The 7,153-nt window shown below is 42.9% G+C and overlaps 1 protein-coding gene across 5 annotated transcripts in view; it reads right to left on the reverse strand.

Annotated features, from left to right (window-relative positions):
* Window positions 1–7,070, reverse strand: part of LOC105468063 (Ras association (RalGDS/AF-6) and pleckstrin homology domains 1) — a 101,538-nt gene extending 94,468 nt beyond the window's left edge. Inside the window, exon 1 of one of the 5 annotated variants that reach the window (XM_071073240.1) lies at window positions 6,752–7,070. The gene's annotated coding sequence lies outside the window, so the exon portion shown is untranslated. The other 4 variants (XM_011718017.3, XM_071073241.1, XM_071073242.1 and 1 more) reach the window with 4 other exon arrangements.
* Window positions 7,071–7,153: the final 83 nt, after the last annotated feature.

The following is a 7,153-nucleotide window of genomic DNA, read 5'->3' on the forward strand; positions in this document are numbered from 1 at the left end:
CGCGGTGGCTCAAGCCTGTAATCCCAGCACTTTGGGAGGCCGAGACGGGTGGATCACGAGGTCAGGAGATCGAGACCATCCTGGCTAACACAGTGAAACCCCTTCTCTACTAAAAAATACAAAAAACTAGCCGGGCGAGGTGGCTGGCGCCTGTAGTCCCAGCTACTCGGGAGGCTGAGGCAGGAGAATAGCGTAAACCCGGGAGGCGGAGCTTGCAATGAGCTGAGATCTGGCCACTGCACTCCAGTCTGGGCGACAGAGCGAGACTCCGTCACAAAAAAAATAAATAAATAAAAAAAATAAAAAAAAAAGACAAGCATTAAAAACCAGTAACATAATAAACAGATTCAAGAGCCAGATTTGAAAATTTCTGTGTTAACGAGTACTATAACCAAGATTTTTCAAATATAATGTATCATATTCACTGCTGCTGCCTTAAACTGTATTATGTTTATTGTAAAAACTTAGGGTAAAAAATGTTTTGAACCATTATTGTTTATTAAGTACACTATTCACAGATAAGTAGGATCACTGACTTCCTTTACTGGTTTCCAATGTCATTTGTTACAATATGAAATAAACCAATGAGTCAAGAAATAATTATTTTTTATAAAGTAAACATTATTGGAAAATTAGAACAAATTGTATTTGGGAAAGGGATATATAAAGAATATATTTTCAAGTCATATTATTGGTTGTTTTGCTGTATTGATTTTTTTTTTTTTTTGAGACAGGGTCTCACTCTGTCACTGTAGCCTTGACCCGCCAGGCTCAGGTGATCCTCCCAATCTCAGCCTCCCCAGTTAACTGGAACTACAGGCACGCGCCACCATGCCTGGCTAATTTTTGTATATTTTGTAGAGACAGGGTTTTGCCATGTTCAGGCTGGTCCCAAACTGAGATCAAGCGATCAGCCTACCTCAGCCTCACCTGGCCTGCTCTACTGACTTAGCTAATACTTTTCTTCACTTATCAAACTCAGTAAGATCCTTCTAAAAGTAATTTCCAAAAAAGCATCCAAATTTTTTTGTTTTGTTTTGAGACAGAGTTTTGCTCTTGTTGCCTATGTTGGAGTACAATGGCACGATCTCAGCTCACTGCAACCTACACCTCCCAGGTTCAAGCAATTCTCCTGCCTCAGCCTCCCGAGTAGCTGGGATTACAGGCATGTGCTACCACATCCGTTTAATTTCTTGTATTTTTAGTAGAGATGGGGTTACTCTATGTTGGTCAGGCTGGTCTTGAACTCCCGACCTCGGGCAATCTGCCCACCTCGGCCTCCCAAAGTGCTGCGATTACAGGCATGAGCCACTGCGCCTGGCCAAAGTTTTAAATATCACTGCAAAATTGACTTATGATTCTACAATAATACTGGGCCTACTGAATATGTTTACACTCCAATTTTTGCTAGCTATCACCCTTCTTCACCACACAGGGCTTAAATTTTAATAGTCTAACATAATGATAAGTCCTTGGCTTCCCGATCTTGCTTTTCTTCCCATCTAAAGGGATGACTTGTTCCTCCTTTTCTCAACCTTATCTGTTCACCCATTTTCAACTCATAGACCCTTCTGTTTCTTTGTGGTCCCTGCTTCTTCAGTGTCATCTTCTACCGATTCCTTGTATTTTATACTTAAACTGGCACTGGCATCCTCTCTATTGTGGAGAACAGAATACCTATCTTAGATTTCTCTATTATGCCTAGCTCTGCTTAGAGCAGAAAAACAGTATGCATTTTATTAAGAGCAAATACATATATACTTTTTAAAAAGCCAATTTATATAAGTCATAAGTGATACATTTTAAGACACCTGCCTTAAAACGTGAAAAGTACCTTAAAATAATAGCAAGAAGAGCATATGAAAAAGCTTTAGAGATCATATAATCTGGGGTTTTAAAAACTATTTCACAACAAAACTCTTTCAGATGAAATTTTACACAGCCTCCCAAATATATAAAGCTGGCAAAAGCATTGCTATTTTATGTTCAAATACATTATGTTAATTTATTGTAAACTCAAATAAAGAGATAAATTAAGGTTAAACAATCCAATTATTTTTGTATGCTTTGTTTTGATTTCACCCAGGTAAGCAGTTGCAGCTCTTAACGGTCACATCTGCAGTCTTCAGGATACTCTTCAAACACACTGATTCAAATGTTTTAAACAATAAAAGGAAAAGTTTTATTCTTAGGAATGTCTGCCCCATCGCACCCCCAAAATTAACCACGTATAACCATGTAGCACTATGGTCTTCAATGTGTTAAAAAAAATTTAGGCTGGGCGTAGTGGCTCACGCATGTAATCCCAGCAGTTTGGGAAGCTGAGGTAGGTAGATCACCTGAGGTCAGGAGTTCAAGATCAGCCTGGGCAACATGGTGAAACCCTGTCTCTACTAAAAATACAAAAATGAGCTGGACACAGTGGCGTGTGCCTGTAATCCCAGCTACTCGGGAGGCTGAGGCAGGAGAATCACTTGAGCCTGGGAGGCAGAGGCTGCAGTGAGCTGAGACTGTGCCATTGCACTCCAGCCTGGGTGATAGAGCAAGACTCCATCTCAAAAAAAAAAAAAAAAATTATATACACATATGCATACATATAAATATACACACGTGTATATATGAATGAGTATGAGTGCCGGAACCATTCAATGGGGAAAGGACAGTCCTTTCAACAAGTGGTGCTGGGAAAACTGGATATGCAAAAGAATGAAGTTGGACCCTTACCTAACACATTTGCAAAAATTAACCCCAAAAGGATCAAAGACCTAAACATAAGAGCTGAAACTATAAAACTTGTAAAAGAAAAGGGAAAACCTTCATGACATTGGATTTGGCTACAATTTCTTGAACATGACACCAAAAGCACAGACAGAAGAAAAAATAATTTGGACTTCCTCAAAATTTAAAACTTTTGTGTTTGGGGAGTGGGGGGCTGGGGGAGGGATAGCATTAGGAGAAATACCTAATGTAAATGATGAGTTTATGGGTGCAGCAAACCAACATGGCACACGCATATAACAAACCTGCAAGTTGTGCACATGTACATCAGAACTTAGAGTATAAAAAAAAAAAAATTTTTTTTTTACTTGATAGTAAAGGATACTATCAAGACAGTGAAAAGACAACCCATAAAATGGGAGAAAATATTTGCAAATCATGTATTTGATAAGGGGTTAATATCCAGAGTATATAAAGAACTCCTACAACTCACCAAAAACAACCTACTTTAAAAATGAGTCAAGGACTTGGATAGACATTTCTCCTCAGATATACAAATGGACAACAAGCACATGAAAAGATGCTCAACATCACTAATCATTAGGAAAATTCAAATCAAAACCACAATGAAATACCACCCCACGCCCATTAGAATAGCTATTATCAAAAACATAAAAAGAAAAAACACTAGAAAAGATGTGTTGGCAAGATACGGAGAAACTGGAACCTTTGTGCATTGCTAGCGGGAATGTAAAATGGTGCAGCTGCTGTGGAATGCAATATGGCAGTTCCTCAAAAATAAATATAGAATTAGCAAACAGTCTAGCAATCCCATTTCTGGGTATATAGAAATACTGAAAAAAGAACGGAAAGCAGGGATTCAAACAGTTGTACACCAATACTCAAGGCAGCATTATTCACAGTACACCAAAGGTGGAAACAACCCAAATATCCATAAATGTGGTATATACATACAATGGAATATTGATCAGTCTGAAAAATGGAATTCTGATACATCCTACATGGATGACCTTGAAGACAGTATGCTAAGTAACATAAGCCAGACACAAGAATCAATATTGTATGAGTCAAAAGTAGAAAAGTTATTACTAGGGGGGTAGGGGGAGGGAAGTGGATAGTTACTGTTTTGTTTTTGAACAGGGTCTCACTCTGTCACACAGTGTGCATGATCATAGCTCACTGCAGCTTCCAGAACTACTGTTTAATGGGAAGAATTTCAGTTTGGGATAAAAAAGTTCTGGAGATGGTGGTTATGGTGGCACAACAATGTACTCAAGCCACTGAACAGTACACTTAAAAATAGTTAAAATGGTAAATTGTACGTTATATATACTTTACCACATTTTTTTTTAAAGAGTATATATGTGTGTTGCTTTAGTGGCAGTGTAAAAACACGGTTAAGAATACAAGCTTCAGAATTAGGCTGCCCGGTTTCAAATCCAGCTCTGCCACTATAGCTCTGCAGTCTTTGGGCAACTTATTGTCTGTGCCTGTTTTCTCAAATAATAAATTCTATTTCATAGGGTTATGTGAGAATTAAATAAATTAACACATATAAAGTGTTTAAAACAGTGTATGTCATACAGTGGTCACTTTTTATTATTACAAGTTTAAAATACATTTTTATTGAGATTTAAGTCAAACATCTGCAGAATCTCTGAAATTCTCAAGTTCAGAGAACCAGTTTAAGAAGCAGTGATCTAATCCAAACTTCTCATTTTATAGGTAAAGGAATTAAGAGTCCAAGATAAGTTATCTGCCTGAGGTCACATCTTGTTTCACTAATATTAATTCTCCTAAAATTAAGTGTTTGGGATTAACAGTACTAATGTTGACATTCAATTACTTCCAAACCAAAGCAACTAAAGCCATGAGATTCTATAACGTGTATCCAAGAATCTGTGAATAGTCTGACAGTTATCTACGATGCCAATCTAATAAGTATTTATGGGGTGAGAACCAAAAGGCAGCAAAACCAAAAGACATAATCATCCTCAAAGACAATGGTTAAATACACCTCTTCGGAAAATAAGGTGTTAAATAATTGTGAAAACAAACCCAATAGTACCCACCACTCCACTCCTTTCATACAGTCACATACTCTCTTAGTGAGACCTCTGAGTCTGAAAAATAAGCTGCTGCTTCTACCAAATAAAGCTAATGTTTACCACAAGGCAACATCTACAAATAATTCTTTATTAAATTCAAACAGAAGAGACAGAAATCTGAATTATACAAAATGTCTAATCCAAAAAATCATGAATTGAGCTTTCTATACTTACTTGAGTACGGCTGAATCTGGTTTCCGGGAAATTCACCACACAAAAAGCAAAATAACCGAGACAATCTTTGAAGGTCAGACTCAACAAGAGTTAAAAGCTATTGAGCGTCTCTATTTTGCCCCTCCCCCAAAGGTCCTCCCACTCAATTCGGCTCTCAAAGGATAGCACCACCACATGAAATGTCCTCCTCCTTCCCATCTGAATCTGCTGAAATCCTACTCATCCTTAAAGGTTTCACTTAAATGCCGACGCTTCCATGCATTCCTCCTCAATTTAGAATTAATCTCTCTTCTTCGCTCTCCTATTCTACAACTCAACGTTTTATTATATAATGCACTGTATTACAATTGCCTGCATTCACTAACCCCCCGCACCGCACCCCCAAAAAAAACCATCCCGAGGATGAAAGGAATTTAAGGTGCTGTTAAACACCTCTGTGCCAGGCAAAGTGCTATGCATTTTGCATACATTATCTCATTTAATCTGCATGAAATACATCTGGGGAGGTAAACAGGTGTTATTCTTATTTTACTGATAGGGAACGTACTGCAGAGTTCAATAGCTTATCCAACATCACACTGCCAGCCAATTCCAGGGCGTACGGTTTCCCCCACTCCAAAGAGCTCTTTCCACCAGCCCATGCTTGTTCACCTGGTGTCCCCCAGCCTAACTGACAGAGAGTAGGTATTCCATAAATGTTTGCTGAATTTAATATCCCCATGGACTGACCCTTTAATAATCCGATCACGCCTCATCCCAAACCCGTTACCTTTACTGTTCCTTAACGAAGCAGCTCTCCGCATTTCCCTGAGAAATACTGCAGACAACATCATCCCTTATTGGAAGACTGAGTGAAGAACTTTTCCATTCTCCCGGATTTCCCCAACGGATCTTCCCAAAGAATTTAAGAAATGCAAACACGCAAGACACATGTAACATTTACACCCTCCCTCAAGGCTCTTATTTCATATTAAACCATGTCTTCGAGCTTATAAGCAATAAGGTTTATGCGGTTTCCAGCTCACACAGTGGGGACACCCTAAGTCACTGCCTTAAGAAAACCACATCTTTCAACCTGTCTTAACACGAAGGCATCCTAACTAACACTATCACACTGCCCCCTCCCTCTGTCCACCCCTCCCCCCAAGAATTGCAGTTTGGATTTCCGGCGGGAATGTATAATACACACCGCAAGAGGAGATGGGGTTAAGAAGCAATGAAGCAATTACTTAGCCTGCTTAATTAGAAATAAGACAGAGAAGGCGCCCCGCCTTTGAAAATCTCTGCACTTAACTCATCTATGAAAGATGGGGGCATCGACACCCAAGCAACCCGACATCCAGTGGCTGGTTTCTGCAGCTGGTCGGGAGAAGAGTCCTTTCCTCCCTGCGGTCCCCGGCCACCAACCACGGTGCTGGGTCGGGAAAGTCTAACCGCACCCTCCCCAGGCGGCCCCTTATCTCATTGTCTCCCTCCCTCGCGGTCCCCAGGGGCGCAGGGTGCAGTCCAGGCCCCACCGACCACCATCCACCGGCCGGGCGCGGTCCAGCCAGCCCCAGCCCGTGCCCCAACCTAGCAGCGACCCCGCCCCAGTCTGCGGCCGCCCGCACCGCACCCGGATGGCGGGGCCGGGCGCCCGGAAAATGGAGGCGGGAGCGGCAGGAGCGCCTCACTGCACCGCGCCCAGCCGGCCCCCTCCCCTGGCCCCGAGGGCGAAGCTAACCACTCACCGCCGCAGCCGGTCGGCCCTTCCGCTGCCCCCGCTACCGTCGCGGCCGGGGGCAAGAAAACCGCCGCTCGCGCTCCTCCAGCCGCTGCCTCCGCCTCCTCCCCAGGCGCAGCGCTCCCTCGCCAGAGACGCAGCGAGTGCCGGCAGCTCCCGCGCCGCGCGCTCCGTGACTGACTGACTGACTGGCCGGCTGGCTGGCTGACTGGCTGACTAGCTGGCGGCGGCGGGAGCAGGAGCGGGGGCGGGGCGGCCGCAGCGCCCCGCGGCAGCAGAGCCGAATGTGGTCGCGTCCAGCCGAGACGCAGAAGGCGGGGTTGAGGGCCGGACTGCCGACTGTAGGGCCGCGCCAACCACTCACTTCCGGCGCAGGCCGCCGCGCCCGCCGCCCTTCCCCAGCCCGCGC

Source organism: Macaca nemestrina, chromosome 11 (assembly GCF_043159975.1).
Source record: "Macaca nemestrina isolate mMacNem1 chromosome 11, mMacNem.hap1, whole genome shotgun sequence".
Lineage (NCBI taxonomy): Eukaryota > Metazoa > Chordata > Mammalia > Primates > Cercopithecidae > Macaca > Macaca nemestrina.